The 16,838-nt window shown below is 40.9% G+C and overlaps 1 protein-coding gene across 3 annotated transcripts in view; it reads left to right on the forward strand.

Moving 5' to 3' along the window:
• Window positions 1-4,443: 4,443 nt before the first annotated feature.
• The window catches only part of JAK2 (Janus kinase 2), a 96,859-nt gene continuing 84,464 nt past the window's right edge, over window positions 4,444-16,838 (forward strand). Inside the window, exon 1 of one of the 3 annotated variants that reach the window (XM_080638548.1) lies at window positions 4,444-4,520. The gene's annotated coding sequence lies outside the window, so the exon portion shown is untranslated. Of the gene's footprint in view, window positions 4,521-4,678; window positions 4,744-4,882; window positions 5,080-16,838 lie in introns of those variants that run through there. The other 2 variants (XM_080638550.1, XM_080638549.1) reach the window with 2 other exon arrangements.

Below are 16,838 nucleotides of genomic sequence, written 5' to 3' on the forward strand. Positions count from 1 at the left end.
TTCAAAGGAAACCCTGTGCTGCTTCTCAGTTGTGACTCAACTAACTTGGCAAGATATAAATTTACTACATTTCCAGATCAGATCCATTCCAACGTGTGCTGAGCCACATGGATGAGAATGTTCAAAGGCCTGGAACATTTAATAGAGCCACCAGGCAGTGTAGAGATTAGCACAAGCATTGCTGTTCACCTTCAATCAGCAACTTACAATTTGGGGCAATCAGCTTCATTAAAAAGTAAATTAATAAAAAAACCCCTGCATCTTTCTTATTTACAGAAAACCCATAAGAAACTGTTTAAGCCAACAAAACCATAGTAACTCAATTTGAAAGATACAGATGAAAATCCTTCACACTGTGGTTCATCTGTGTATATGCTACCAATTTAGGTGAGTAATACAGTAATACCACTATGTCGTCCTCCATTAATCCAATTTAATGCCATTGAACATCTGGCATGCACACTCCCCCCATCTGAACCACGAATCCTGATCACTGTAGGCTATAGAGAGAACTTCTTCACTGTCTTCTCCCTCTACTGCTTGGAGGGAATCTCAGAGAGCTGCTGGAAAGTGACAGCTTACCAAGCTCCTGGAGAATGCTATGGAAGAGAATCAGGGCAGTTACAGATATGGTGGAGGGGGGAGCATTATTAGATTTTATTCCTCTGTAGTTTATACAAGTCCTTGTACTGCTTTGGTCACTACAGTGTCCGAGTCCTCTTCAGTTGCTCAGCAATTTAACTGATGCCTGTTCTTGCATGGGTTTTGTGGTTTGGTTTGTTTTGTTTTTCTATGGTGTTGTTTTGGGGGCTTTTCTGTTTGTTTGGTTTTCATTTTTCCTCTGGGATTGTTCTATGATGCAGCATTTTGCACCTGATCAAGAACAGGGGGACTGTTAGAGAAGGTAGTGTCAAAGAGGTGCAGTTTCCACCAGGAGCAGTGTTCAGAGCAGGATTTAATGTCTGGGGAAGTACCTTTTGCATTCTTAGGTGATGGCACCAAAAGCAGCCTTCGAAGAAAAACATTATGGTGGGGTTTTTTATATGCTCTCTACTGTCTGTCAGAGGAACAGTTATCAAGCAAATGTCTAGCAGGAAACAAACTTACCATTGGGACCCTCAAAACCAGGAGGTACCTTTTTTCTTAGAGTTCTGTTTTTTGGTTTTGTTGAGTTTGTTTTGGGGTTGTTTTTCCTAAAGTGGTTGAATTAGAAGTGAGTCCTTTCAGGACCTTAATCATATGCAAACCTGTATTTACTGGTGCTCGTCCCTTTTTTCTCCTCCAGGAAGGAGGTATTCACTCATACCACTCAAAAAAATAGGCTTCAGAGAACGACTATAAATAATGAAAAAAGTCTTCAACAAGAGTGTTCTTTGTGCCATGTATTGAAAGACAAAGCATGGTTTTTAAATTGAAATACGTTTTTCCCTAAGGCTGGACCTACACAAAGAGAATAATGAAGAAAAGCTATTACAACATATATACTTACCTTTAAACATTACGAATTTTACATCCTACTCCAAAAGTAGATGGAAAAGTGAAATACATGCAGAGTTTGACTTCACGGATTTAAATGAGTAACTTCCTTAGCCTTGTTCTAACTTGTGAAGGTTTTGCAAATAACCTCCCTTCCCCACCTCCAAATACAGAACGTGCTTTGATTTTACTTTCATCTAAAAATGATAAATCTAAATCCAACAGTGAGAATTTTTTGAAGTAGCTACAACAAAACCGTTTCTATCATTTTTAACTGCCTGAATATGAAAATGAAACAAAATCTATTTCCTAGTCTGCATGCTAATATCACAATTTGGAACACAAAAGTAATCAAGAAAGTAAAATTAAGCCTTTTGCACAGGTGGGACGTTTTGTAACTTGCTTTGAAAAGCAAACGAACTCTGACAGGAAGTTGCTACAACAGTTGTAAAAATTACATTTCATGTATAATTAGCAGTATTTTTGTCCCTTATTGGGGGATATGTTTACTAAGTTTATTGTTTTACGTTCCCATTTAATTTAGGTTTCTGTGGTTATGTGTGTGTTACCACACCCTACACATATTTGTGTTTGACACAGGAGTGAATATGTGGAATTAAATGTATAAACAGGATGTAGATAAATGATACTTCAGTCCTTCCAAGCTCCCTTGTGTCATTTCTACCAAAGCATATTAACATGCAAATGTACAGTCATTTAGCAAAGAATAAGGAAAGAGGGATGCTTAAAGAGTAACAAGATGCAAATCTGAGATGCTGACAATTTTTGGGTGCCTTTGGAAGGACTTGTTAAAAATCAACAGAGTAGCAGGAACACTGATGAAAGTAATGTACAATCCTAGACAGACTACTGAAAAAAGGCAGGGTTTCTTGGTATATATACCAGGCTAAATTGTGTTAAAACTAGTTTTAATAGCAGGCAAACAAAATGAAAAATGCCTGATATTAGGTAAGCTGCAATGTTTGGAGTCCTAATGTAGACTACACTTTCACAATCCCATCAACTGGTGACTGCTTTGTCACTCAAGAGTTTGGCTAGCTCTGCAAGCCCAACTAAACCTGATCCTGACAAAATGTTGAAACTTAGTTAACATAAGGATTCTGTGTGCATTTCAGTAGAATTCTTTGCTTTTGCAGGGTTTGGTCCACAGAGATCTTGATGAGCAGAGACTTAGACATGCAGTCAGCACAACCAACATAGTACACTACTTGTCTTTTAAGCTGTCTGGATATCGGTGGTATATTAGGTGATAATATTTGGGAGGCATCAGAACATTTTTAATTAGTGGTTTCCTTGCCCCATTTGTGAGCAACATGCAGTGTCACTGCAGCACATGGTCTATATTTTTTTCACACTTAAGCCTGGAAAGAAAGAGACATTAAAATGAAAAGCAAATTATTAGAGGATGTAATACCACAGGTATAGAATCATAGAATGGTTCGGGTTGGAAAGGACCTTAAGATCACCTAGTTCCAACCCCCCTGCCATGGGCAGGGACACCTCACCCTAGACCATGTTGCCCAAGGCTGTGTCCAACCTGGCCTTGAACACTGCCAGGTACTTTCAGCCAGATCAGGGACTAGAAGAAAACATGCTGTAATTGGCTTTATCTCAGAATGGCTGGGTAGCCTTTAAACTGCATGTTCAAGGAAATCAAATAAGCAACGTACACACTGAGTTAAACTCCTCTTCTGAACTGGCCTTATTTTGTTTTATGTAATATGATGTTATATGACATGGGCACACTCTTTTCTTCTGCATGAAGAGTAAACGAACACATATAACACTGTAGAAACTACAGTGATAGGCTTGTCCTTAAAAGAATGGTGTTTGATTTGAGAGTACCAAATTGTTAGCTGACAGTTAACAGCTTGCTTTGAAATCACTTAACATTAGGAGCATGAGCCTCAAACTTTTACATGGCTTTTTTTAGCTCTTCTCTGTCCCAACTTGTGTTTTCCTTTGTCTCCTGGATAAAGACTTCACAGTGCATACTTGTAGATCAAATCCTCTGAGCCAGGTGTTCCTTCCTTAACTCACCATCTCTTCAGTCAGCAGGCAACAGCCAATCTATTTCCAGAGCTTTCAGGCAAAGCGAGTTTACTTGGCATGCACAAGAAAATCAGACAAACTCATCTCTTAGTAAGCTGCAGGAAAATGTACATTTGTAAGACCAGAACTGTGCAATAAATCCTGGGAGCTGCGACAGAACTAGCGCACACTCAGCTTAAAAAAAAAAAACCCGAAGAACAGAACGTGAGTTTTTCCCTTGGACAAGTAACACGCTCTCTACTGTTGTAGTGAGACGTCAGCGGAGACGCACTGCTTTTGTTTACCACGGCTGAACAAGGCCAGATCTGTCCCTCAAACTTGTGCGTGCTGGCCCTTTGCCTCAGTTCAGTTCGGGTTTTACTTTACTGCGGCAGCCACTGACGACGGCAGGCGCAAACCTGGGAGAGACAATAAGCCCTCGATCGCCACAGGGACCGGGGTGCGGGCAGGGGCACGCACAGGAGAGGCTTCCCTTTCAGCATTTACACAGCTCTGCGGCCCTCTCCAGCGCCGACAGGGGCGGCTGCCGCCTCCACGAGCTCAGCCGCTTCGTGCCTGCCCCACGGTCGCTGCGCTGCCGCCAGCTGACGCGGAAGGTCCCCACAGCGGCTACCCCAAGGCCAGCGCTGTCCCGCCGCAGGCTCACGGTGGGCGCCGCCTGACAGCTGTCCCACCCCCCCCCGCGGCGCCCGGAGGAAGGGCGCCAGCAGAGGCACCGCGGACCCCGCGCCACCACTCTCCAGCCTCCGGCCCGCCCAGCAGCTACGTCGTGACGCGGGAGGCAGGAGCCTCGCGCCCCGCCCATCCCTCTCCCCCGCGCGCCAGGGCGGGGCGGGCCCGGCGCGCGGAGGCAGTGGGCAGCGCGCGGGTCGGCACTCGGCTGCCGCCGCCGCCGCCGCCTCGCGCGTGCCCGGGCGCTGTGCATGGCGACAGAGCGGGCCCCGCGGGGAATCGCCGCAGCCGCCGCCGCGGTGAGTGCGGCCCGCGCCGGGGAGGGGGGAGGCGGCGGGTACACCTTCGGCGTTCCCCGTGCCCCGTCCCGCCCCGCTGGCGCGAAGCTCCGCCGGCCGCCCCAGGAGCCGCGTGAGGCGGCTGCCCCTGCCCGAACCCAGCGGAGTGTGAGTGCGAGGCGCCGAGCAGCAGCGGGTGCGCGGCGGGACTGGCGCTGGGCACCGCGGCGGGGCTCCGCTGAGGGTAGGCCGTACCTGGGGAGGGGGGGGGTGGAGGCTCACGGCCGGCGCGGGAGGCCCGTCCCGCCTGGCGCTGTGCTTACGAGTCACTGCCGCGTTCTGTCCCCACATCGCGTAACTCGCGCTCTCTCGCCGCGCCTCAGGGTCCGAGTCGCCCGCTTAAGGAGGATCGGGAAGCCGCCGTTCCCCTGCGGCTGCCGCGCCTCGGGGGAGGTGGCATGTTCTGCTGGAGAACTTCCTCGAGTACTTGTAGCGCCAAAAAAAAAAGTACATTAAAAAGCGAGATCTGCCGCTGCAGAAGGAGGGCAGACAGCCACAGAAGCATCTGCGGTTTCTCTCTGTGCGTATGTAGTGAAAACGCGTCTGGGTGGGGAAGCATTCCCGTAGATGTGGGGTGTGAATTAATGGATTTTATTAATTTTCGCGAGAGGCTGTCTGTAAGAAGAGAATTTCAGGTAAAACTTGCTAAGGTTTGGTTTGTGTTCGGTTGGTTTTGATTTTTTTTTTTTTTTTTTTTTTTTTGTCTAATTAAAACCGGGTTGGCCCCGTTGTCAAATTTCTCCTTCTCACCTCTGCAGTGTGTGTCAGGTGGGAAAACAGCACCTTGCTGGGGTTATTCATAAATTACTTGTTGACATGTCTGAGACACAGACTATGTTCTTTTTGCTTCTTGTGAAGAGGGAAACATAACTGGGAAGACTGGGCTGGCTACTTACAGTTTCACATGTGATTTTGCACGTCAGATTAAGTGCCTAATGGTCAGTGTTTTTCTGACATCTTAGCTCTGTATAGCTTTCCACTTTATCACCTCTTCTCTCCATTGGTTCTGTGGTTAGTCAGAGTCAATGTAGACATAGTTTAGGTGAGAGAGAAATAGTTCTCAAGTTTATGTTTTGTGGTAAATCAGTATTGACAGGAGACAGTAGAGAGATTGTATGCACTCTTAAAAAGGGTTGTTTTCTCCCCTCCCTTCCCCCCCCCCCAAATCTTCCTAGTAATTGGTATGAGAGTAACACTTCAGTGATGTTCCTTGGGCATGCCCATTTACTTTCTCTTCTTAGAGCTGGTGACAGTAATTTGAGGATTCAGTAGGAACACGGTAGCCATCACTGTCTTCTGCTTTGTGAGAATGAGTCCCAAGTGACTTTAGTGGTGCTAATAGAAAATTTTGTAGTAAACAACTTTGGTATTGTAGTGTGAAATGGTAGGGATTTCAAGCAGTGGTGCTCTTTCTGGAGAAGCCTTAAATCTGAGCTGTTTACAGAGCTTTTCACTTCCGTAAGTGCCAGCAGCAGCAACACAGGGAAGTAGTATTTGCTGCTGGGAGGGGTAGTCCTAATGAGCAAGAAGTTCACAGAATGCAACAAATGGTTCAGCATTCTTGTTGATTAGATCAGATTGACGGAACTGCAGGATGGAAAATGAAAGGAAACTGCTGCTGCTTCTCATGTGTGGCAGTCAAAAGTAGCAATTAGGCTAATGGAAAACAAAGTTGAAATCTCTGTAGAATTACTGTTTCCAAACTATGTGGAGTTAGTGTCATGCATTACCACAGAATACTACCAAAGTGAATGTCACTGCCTTCTTGTACTTACAGTAACGTCTTCTTGCTGAAGGGGTAAAAAATGCAGTTTGCTGCAAATGAGGTTGTCATTTTTGCTATTGGTCTCTTTATCTGAGCTCTGGGACATTTCTGTAGTATGACCTGATGTAAACAAAGAGCTAAGTGATGATGTTTGCAGTTACAGGAAATAATTTAGCATCTTGGCTGGAAGAACCTTAGGAGGGAAATAAGCAAGTTTCAAAGATACTGTGGCATTAAACAGATACGTGAATTGAATAGTGCTAGTTATGGATGAAAGCGAACCACTATCAGAAGTTACAAAACTTTCCTTTAAAAGCAGATTAACATAATTAAACGTGCAGTAATTAAAAAGAAAATGTTTTAATGGTGTTTTGAAGAAACAACTGATGTGGAAGGATACAACCAAAATTTCATGGTTTGTTTTTTGTGTGGTTTTTTTTTTTTTTTTTTTTTTTAAATAAAAATAGCTGGAGCCTGGAGTAGGAAGTTGAACTAGATGACTTCCTGAGGTGCCTTTCAACCTGAAGTACCCTACCCTAGTGCTATGGTGCTTTTATGGGCTAGAATTTCTATTAGAACACCCCCCTTTTATTTACTTAGGCTTGTATGCAAATATGAACACTGCCATTAGGCAATGCAGTGTTACATTTTTTTCAACTTAACTTAATAGAGCTGCTGTTTCAAAGCTTCTGGTCCTGGCTGTGCCCTGATTACAGTGGGTTCCATATGAATTCAGATGTCCTCCCACAGGGTTCTCAGCATGAGCCCAGTTAGATGACTAATATGAGTAGGACCAGCAAGATCTGAGCTTATGCTTGCATTTGTATTTCTCTAAATTGTTTCTGATGTGATTTATAAGAAGGTAAACAGATTTTTGGATGTGACATTTTTGCAGACTATTCCATGAGGTAGAGCTGTCTTTGGACACTTGAAACACACAAAAAAATGTGTATATGCAGTGAAGCTTCCTTATAATAGTTCTGCTGGAAGGGCTATAATCAGTTTTATTTGCTGCATGCAAAGAGATGCTTTTTGCTGCAAGCTGTGTTGATTTAGGGAAGATTAAACCTCTCACTTAAATGGGTTATATGCCTACAAGGTTAAACTGTAAGGTACTTTGTCACTGTCAGTTGCAGCCTTTGAGATGCTAGAAGGAAGAAAAGTGATGCTTCACTCCAATGTTGAGGTTTTTGGGTCATGCCGTACTGAATGCAGAGAGATCTGTTTCACATCGACAATGATATAATCCCCTTGCGTTATTGTGGGTATTGAGGTGTAGCTGATTTTGTCTTTCATTTCTGGCTTTCTTTCTGTCCTGTTGACCTGCATGAGAAAGCAGTTTTCTATGGAGGAAAATCCAAGTACTTCTTGAGTAGACCAGTAGAGTAACTTGCCTGGAAGATAATTGTCCATCTCATTTTGGTTATACAGTCACCGTATTGCACAGTCAAACATGAACATTTAAATCTGACTTATAGGGGAAAAAAAATCTAATGTGGTGCAGCCAGTTATTGATTTAAAGTCAATACATGCATTGTCCTTTTATTATGTCCTTTTATGCATCTGTACCTCTGACAGTATCTCCCACAGTAGTGTTACACAATTCCTTTTGTTACAAGATTGCTTTTTAATCATGGTTGAATATTTCTCTGTGTTAGAAGAGAGGCAGTATCTCTTGGATGTTTTGTTTTTCTGTACCTCTGTCCCTTCTGGGCCTTCTTATGGGGGTTTTTGTTTGGTTTTTTTCCTTCCCTAGTGCCGCTAGTATTTGTCCATACCTCAGATAGATCTATGAACTAGTTCTGATTTTGTGTGAGGCCACAAAGACCAGGTGAAATGAGAATGTTTTTGATGTAATTTTTTGTTCTTTGGAGCACTTTGTTTCTTGTCTTGCGTACACTTGTATTAAGAAGAGATTCTGTTGAGCTACACATTCTGTGCATGGTTATTTTAGAATCACAGAATAGTTAGGGTTGGAAAGGACCTTAAGATCATCTAGTTCCAACCCCCCTGCCATGGGCAGGGACACCCCACACTAAACCATGCCACCCAAGGCCTCATCCAACCTGGCCTTGAACACCGCCAAGGATGGAGCATTCACAACTTACCTGGGCAACCCATTCCAGTGCCTCACCACCCTTACAGTAAAGAATTTCTTCCTTATATCCAATCTAAACTTCCCCTGTTTAAGTTTTAACCCATTACCCCTTGTCCTGTCACTACAGTCCCTGATGAATAGTCCATCCCCAGCATCCTTGTAGGCCCCCTTCAGATACTGGAAGGCTGCTATGAGGTCTCCACGCAGCCTTCTCTTCTCCAGGCTGAACAGCTCCAACTTGCTCAGCCTATCTTCATACGGGAGGTGCTCCAGTCCCCTGATCATCCTCGTGGCCCTCCTCTGGACTTGTTCCAACAGCTCCATGTCCTTTTTATGTTGAGGACACCAGAACTGCACAGTGCTGCAAGTGGGGTGTTAGGAGCAGAGAGGCAGGATCACCTCCTTCGACCTGCTGGTCATGCTGCTTTTGATGCATCCCAGTGTACTTAAAGTATACTTCAAGGCATATATTTGCCTTAAAATTCAATGTCATGTGAAATTATTCTTTCATGCAAGTTCTTCTTTCAAGAGTTTATTATTTTGTATTTGTTGGCATCAAATGTTATCTGTCTTCTGGAATGTTTGTTTGGCTAGCTCTCAATTTTGATCCTGCTCAAGCTCATGAAGTAAGAAAAGCTTTGAGTTTTAAATGTCTAATCTTGATACATGTAAATATACAGTAAGCTTGGTACAGTTTTTCTCAAGCTATTTTTAGAGCCCTGTGTTCAAGTGCATTTAGAGTGGGAGCCATGTTAACTTCAACATGAAAGTATGGGATTGCTTGGCTGGATTCAGTTACAGAAATATGGCTGCAGGTGATGTCTGGGTCTTATTAGGTAAAACTTGACTTTCAGCATGGCATTTGAGGACAAAGGCTATTGGAAAACAAGCACTAATTCCTAATAAAAGAGGAGTGTTTTAGTGAGTTAAAAGGGTGCTTTGGAAACCTGTTGAGATGGTCAAATAACATAGGAGGCTCTGAGGTTACAAAGATAAAAGCCTCTTAAAATTACAGCTTTCAAGTGAGGGTTGGTGTTGGAAGACAGTGTTCAGAAGAAAAAGGTGGTGTGTGGTACAGTTGTTGTACTGCATACTACAGAAGGCGCTACAGGCCAGCCAAAAGTCTTCTCTTCTGCAGCATTTCCCAGTTGTGGAGAATTCTGACATTCTTTAATGTTTGGTGCTGGTTCTGCAAAATGTAGCAGTACTGGATTGTGTGTGTTCAGAAGTTAACTGTAATACAGTTGCAAGGGACAGCAGTACCCAGCTCTCTCTTACTTCTTCCTGAAGCAAAAGAGCAAAAGGCTGCCAAAATGGAGAGGGAAAGTAAAGCCACTTACTGTTTGTTGCATCCAGCCCATATGAAGGAGTACTCATGTATGCTTGGAAATCAGGAGCTTGGTCCAGATAGCAGCTGGTCTGTATGAGGGGGCATCCCTTCAGGAACAAGCAGAATCAAAAACATGCTTGTTCCACTCCGTGGTCTCCAAAGGTAGAGAAGGCAAATTATTGTCCTTAGAAAATGGAGTAAGTAAAAGGAGTTGAATTAGTGAGACCTTTTAAATCTCTTCATTATAGAATCATAGAGTCAACTAAGTTGGAAAAGACCTTTAAGATCATCAAGTCCAACTTTACTCCAGGACTGCCAAGACCACCACTAAACCATGCCACTGAGGGCCTCATCTACACAGTTTCTGAATTCTTCAAGGGACAGTGATTCCAGCCCTTCCCTGGGCAGCCTGTTCCAATGCCTGAGCACCTTCTCTGTGAAGAAATTTTTCCTTATATCCAGTCTAAACCTCCCCTGATGCAGCTTGAGTTGAAAGAATCAAAATTGGACACAAAGCCAAGCTACTTCTATTTTATAGGTTTTTTGAAGACTGCCAAGTGATTTGTGGATTGGTGAACCTAAAAGCTTGCATGTTTTTCAATTTTATCATCAAACTACTAAGAACATTTCCTCTCAGTATGAGATGTACCATAGGGAGAACTTCTTCCCTTACAAAATGATTTTGAAAGTCATAACTGGAATTTCCAGTCTTACTCCTGGCATTATTTTGCCATACTTTGCAGCACTGGTACTACACGTTCTCTCTTTGGATTCTTTTTTGAAACAGAAGAAATTTTATTTTTTAATTTATAGTGGAATATATTATAATCATATAATAATGTGTACATGGAAATGTCTTCAGTTTTTATCGTCTTGTAAAATCAGGTTTATACAGTTTTAAAGAAACAGTTTTATTTTTATTATATTGACAAATTGCTATGCATAAACTTTTTTTTTTTTTTATATATATGTTTTGATACCTTGAGGTTTTGCTCTTTGGAGCAGTAGAAAGCGAACTATACCTACTTAGCAATTGATGGCCAAGGGACAGAAGAATTCCTAATGCTGGAAAAAATGGGTGGGAATACAAGCAGAGAAAAAGTTTTGGCCTTTATGTGAGGAATTATAAACCATAAAGTCCCAGAGATATAAGAGAAAGGTAGAGGTGGTTGTTTTCATGTATGTATTAAGTGTCCTCTTAAACTGCCTCTTTCCTCAGCCTCTCAACAAACACTGGTATTTGCTGCTCCCTTGGTTTTGTAAACACAACAGCTTTTTGTAGGGCTGTGCTGTAGACCGTATCACAACTGTGACCCGCGTTAAAATAGGACTGTTTTTTCTTTTTTGAAACAAGTGGGACAAGGGAAGGAAACAGACAGGATAACTTCTTAAGCTGGTTTGCAGTGCCAGAGAAAATGTTGTGTAACCAAATCCTGGATAACTCCAAAGATGGACTGAGCTACAAAAGAAATTTTGGGTTCCCAGTGGAATCTGAGGGCATGGGATTGCACAAGACCCAGATCCTCAGCTGTGGGCAATAAAGCATGTGTCAATCCAACAGCTGGCTCCCAAAAGGATGAGACTTCGGAACTATTCTAGCAACTATGTAAATAGGTGCATGGTTATGTTAATTGCTGTATATACCTGGGTCTTCATAAACCTTTGTAACCGTACTGTCTGTCGGGTTTTGTGAATAAATACTTCTGGTTGTTCTTACCTTAACCTGGCTTTAGTTAAAGGTGATTTCAAGGTAGCTGGCTACCAGTAGGCTAACATTCTATTCCTGTATGTCTTTTGATCCCTAAAGCTGGAGTCTAGTACACTAAAATAGTGGTTTGGGCATTGAAAGAATGATGGGGCTTCACTGAATTCCAGTGGGTATTTTGGAAGCGTGCTTGCAGAAGTTGGGCAGAAGCATGTTAGATTTAAGTTTGTGGTAATGAGAATGAAAACCTGTTAGTAGGACTTGTTAGTTGGCCGTGTGCAAGGTGGGTGTGAAAAATGAGCTGGAATATTCACTTTTCATTGTTATGCATTGGCAGACCTAACAGCAGTGTGATGAAATAGGCTCCGGTCAAAGTAGAGAATAAATAAACCAGGGAGTTTATTTGGTTGAGGTTAATGAGATTGCACCAGTATAAATCTGAAACAAATCAATTTGAAGCAATGTCTGCACTATAGTTAGCATGTGTGATTGTAACACACATGGATGGACCTTAACCAGCTTATACTACAGCTGCTGGAAGGTACAGCATGTAAATTGCAAAGAACACTGGAAATTTAATGTTGCTTTTGCTACTCAAGCTGGTTCAGGTGTATTAACAGTGTTTTAGAAGGGTGTCTTTAGACTGCAGCAGACTTAAGCCATACAGTAATTTTCTTGAGCTTTGGTACTTTTACAGGTCTGTTTTCGAAGAGCTTTGCCACTTGCTGAGACTGATGGCTTATCAGTATTTTTGCCTGTGAACTCACAGAACTGAGTTTTCAACTAACCTTAGAATGTTAGAAAATGTTTTTACTTTGCTTTGTAAAAACGATTGTGGTATTTGTCAATTTTATGGTGATTCTGTGAGTTCTGGCACATAATTTTTTTGAACTCGTTCAACTGAGGTAAAATTTTTGGGATAAGGTGATAATACAAGATGTCTCTTTTTGTTATTTAAGATACTATGCTGCGATTAGAAGACTGTTCAAGGTGGTGAAATGATATTTCTTACTGTCAGACATTTTAGAAGATTTGAAGTTTGCCATTAGCTGCTATTACAGTAACTTAACCACATGCTATAGTATGCTAGAAGGCATGATCTGTCTCATTTCTTACTCCTGCAGTAGTCTTGTGAACTGCTCTACCAACCCTGTGAGATACCTTTGAGCAGCTTTATATTTAGATTACCTGAAACCATTTCAGAAAATAGGAAAAAGCTGTCTTTTAAACAGCATGTAGCGTACTTGGTGCTTTGTATTGATGTGTCAAACTACTTTTCTCCTTCTCCCACATCTGAAGTCTATCTTGGCGAAGAAACCCAGTGTTGCTTTGACTTGCCATAATGTAGCTGAAGTATTTCTGACTGAGAACGCCTAAGGGGAAGTGACCTTGAGTGCTTTTTATCACAGTGTTAAAATAATAGGTTAAATATGCATGGAGCCAGGAAAAGTCGTGGTCTCTTTTCTTGCAAAGGGGACATGCAGAAGGGAAACACAATCATGTCATCGCTGATCTTGGCTGGACAGGCAGTTAATAAAAATCAAAAGGATTTCTTTATGCTTGTTTTAAAGAAAAGCATTTGGAGGTGGTTATTACAATGCTGCTAAGGCCTAAATTTAACCAAGTAATGTAACTTCTGATTAGAGATACATATTTATAGAATCACAGAAATATTTAGTGTGGAGGGGACCCCAGAGGTTTCTGCTCCAAATGCCTGCCAAAAGCAGGGGTGGTAATGAGGGCAGAATGGGTCTTGAAGCTGTATCCCCTCAAGTCGTAAGGGATGGAGACAACACATCCATTGCTGGGCTGGCCTCAGGGTGGAAACTTGCTGCTTAGATCCTCTCTGAACTACTTGTGTTTCAACTAATGCCTGTCATCTCTTGTCCTGTACAGAGCCTGACTCTGTCTTCCGAATAACCTCCTTGTTCGTAGTGGGGGCTGCTGTTAGGTTTCCCCACAGTCTTTTCTTCTCCAGGTGGAATGGGTCTCACTCCCCAGTCTGTCTCCCCAGGGTCTGTGCTACAGTCCCTGACTATGCTCATGCCCTCTGCTGTGATCTTGTTCCCATTTATCAGTGTCTTTTCTCTATTGAGGCTATGGGATAGCGCCTGGACATGGAAATTTAAATTTGAGTAAGATCTTGAGTATTGGCAAAATTCTAAAGAACAGCCAGGACAGGAGACAGTCAGAAACTTCAACAGCCAAACTGGGAACATTTTCCTCTCTCAGTTTATTTAAAAAATAACTCATAAAATTATGAGATAAGTTGGTTTTAAACCTTTGAAGGGCACTATGACCAGAAACAATCTGCTCAGCTCATATAATTATAGTGCTTCCCTTCTTTAATGAGATGCTCAATTTGAAATGTAAAATGTTTTTAGATAAATTTGTTTGGTTGTGTAGCATTTCTTTAGTAGTGTTGTATTTAATACTGTAAACTGCAGATTTTTAGTTTTGCATGTGCTTTTGTTAAATTTCGATTTTCTAAATGCATCATGCCAGACATAAGTTAAAAATTACTGTCTTGGAAACCATAGCCAATGTGCTTTTAGCATAATGTAATTAATTAAAACTCGAAGTCTGGATAGAACACATTAAGTTCTATTGCTTCTTACATAAATATGCAATGTAGTGTGCCTTGTTTAATTAAAAAAAAACTAGTACAAAGAACTATTTGACTGCTTCAGTGATTAAATGTGTGGAACAACAGCTTAAAAAAATGCAAACCGGATGATTTATGTTAAATGTTCTCTTTAATTTGAATCTTAACTTAAACAAGCTATTTTCAATTAATTTGAATAAATCAATGTGTTTTGCCCTCAGATTGCTGAGTACTTAATTATATGTAGTTTATATGTGATACATACATAGATATATATTTATTTTTTTAATTCCCTTTGGTTCTTTAAAATTCATGGATTGTTAAATCAACTGGAACTTTTGGAGTACTACAGCCTTTTGTTTTTTGTCAAGTCATTAAACTTAAACCAGTTGAGACCAATGTGGTCTGTTTTGCTGGAATGTCTTTTAGACCAGGTTACAAGGGTGTGCCAGTTGGAGTTAGTTCTTTCATCAAGATGAATTCTTGAGTACAAGTTCACAAGTCAAGTTAGTTTTAATATTTGTCTTTCTTAACAGTTGCTCTGTAACCTCTTTGCTTACTAATAAAGTTAATTGCGGAATGTAAGTTTCTTCCCTTGAGGAATATAAATGTATGATGGATCAGTGTGGCATTTTTTGCATCATTTAATGATATCTGAATTTGTTTAATAGAAGTTTGTACTATTGGTATTTTTTTATTCCTAAGATTATTTGATTTATTACTGGGACTTGTTCTTTTACTTGAGAAACTAGTTACATGTGTAACGTTAGAACATTTGCATTCCTTTTCCACTTCTTGTTTTATATTGCTTTTTAAATTTTATGTTGCTGCCTCTATTATCAAAATAAGATGAGCTAAAATATTAGGCTGTTTTCTTGATTATTTAAGATTAGTTCAAAAGGGGAAATAAGAAATCATAAGAAATCTCAAATTGTTAAGCAAAAAGTCTGTGTCTTAATTATTTTCCTCTAGTTGAGAAATATATCTGTTTGGAAGCAGTAAGCATTCATGTGGTGTTATTAGTTGAAACTAATTTTGCCTGTTTCTGGTTCAGAAGCAAATAGAAACTCTCATTTAATGGTTAATTTGTTATAATTCATTACAATGAATTTAGAATCATTATCTATTGTTTTGTGCAGTATCTTTCTTATCTTGACATAATTTCCAGTTACTCACTGAGCTTTTAGAGAGAGAAACAAAACAAACAAAACTTATGGACATCCTTTTGCCTTTGGGAAAATCAGATGAGAAACCATCCTTCATGATAACACAAGGAGAAGAAAGAGACTAAGGGAACAAGAACAACTTAAAAATGTCCTTGGCAAAAACATACAAGATGCAGCAACAGAGTTAAATTGACTTGTAGACTCATTTGGTAAGCTTTCACAGCTGATGGTACAAAAAATAAAAGTTCTTTAAAACTGAAAGTAGACTTTCTAATATGAAAGATAATGCACCACACTCAAGCTACAAATAAAATAGACTGACTCAGTCAAAGACACTTGGGACAGAGCATATGTATCCTTACTACTTCTGAATGGTTATGTTTCCTGTGCTTTAAGAAAAAGAATTTTCTTCTTTTCCCACAAGAGTAAAAATATTGTTACTGTCCTTTCTTGCAGTCATGAAGCAGGAGGTGAGTTTACAGGAAGAAGCAGGAACTCATTAGGATTCTGGAAATAAAATGGCTTAAAGTGAGGAGAGAGCAAGCATGTAAACAGCTTTGTCTCTCCATCTCTGCAGATGCCTCTCTGTTCTTTACCTTCTTACCATCTCTTTACTCTTCTTTTTCAGAATATTTCTGTCATGTTCAGTCACAACTCTCCTCTTGTGCTTTCTTATACTCCTTCCTCCAGTCACATGAATAAAAGAGCCATTAGCTGTGGTGTTGTTCTCAGATTCAAGTAGATTTTAAGATTGCTTTCTGATCTTGACAGTCGTCAAAGTGTCCTTAGAACCAAACTTCAGGACGCAGATCAGCCAAGTATTTAGTCTTCCAGTTTACATTGGTGAAATAACCTTTTGTCTTTCTGGATCTGTTGTCATCCTCAGATTTGCTAGAGCAAACTCCCCACTCAAGTTTTGAGCACCTTTGGATGGGGAAAATGGGAAGAGAATAAAATAACCAAAAAGCACATTACATTAAAGAAATACTAAGATAAGAAACTATATGGCAAATATGTTTGCAGGCTGGGCTAAACTGTATTAAAATTGTCTGGGAGGTTGGGAAATTGATTTTTCAATTGGAGAACTGTTGCTGGCTTTGAATAGGAAATTAGTTTTGATTTATTAGTGGAAGAGCAAATTGCATGTGAAAAACAGATTGTAAGGAGATTCAGTTCTGTTAGCCTCAGTGGGCGAGGGTGTGGTATCATGATTAGAATTTATTTTGAAGTGTGGGTAATGAGAAGTATCGATATCTGTCTGGAAGGAAAAGAGTGGCAGGTGGCTTGGCAGTAGACTGGATGAGAACTGGTATTTAGTCTGAAATACAGGGGTGATGGGAGGAAGCCAGTGTTATGAATGAGGGTAAAAAAAAAACCCAACCCAGGTGACAGAGAATGGGTAAAAAGGTGCAAGAAATTTTGAGTACAGTGGTCCTGTACTGGAAGTGCAGAAAGCACAAGTCCTTGTCTATGTCTTTTTAAACTTAACTGTTAATATGTAAGTGTTCAATTATTCCAGCAGTTACAGCAGTTGGAAAGTACTGTGTAATTTCAAATTTCAGTGAAGCTGATGCATTGAGAATGGCAGAGTCCTTTCTTGTGATAAGACT

This window comes from Psittacula echo (genome assembly GCF_963264785.1).
Source record: "Psittacula echo genome assembly, chromosome: Z".
Classification (NCBI taxonomy): Eukaryota; Metazoa; Chordata; class Aves; order Psittaciformes; family Psittacidae; genus Psittacula; species Psittacula echo.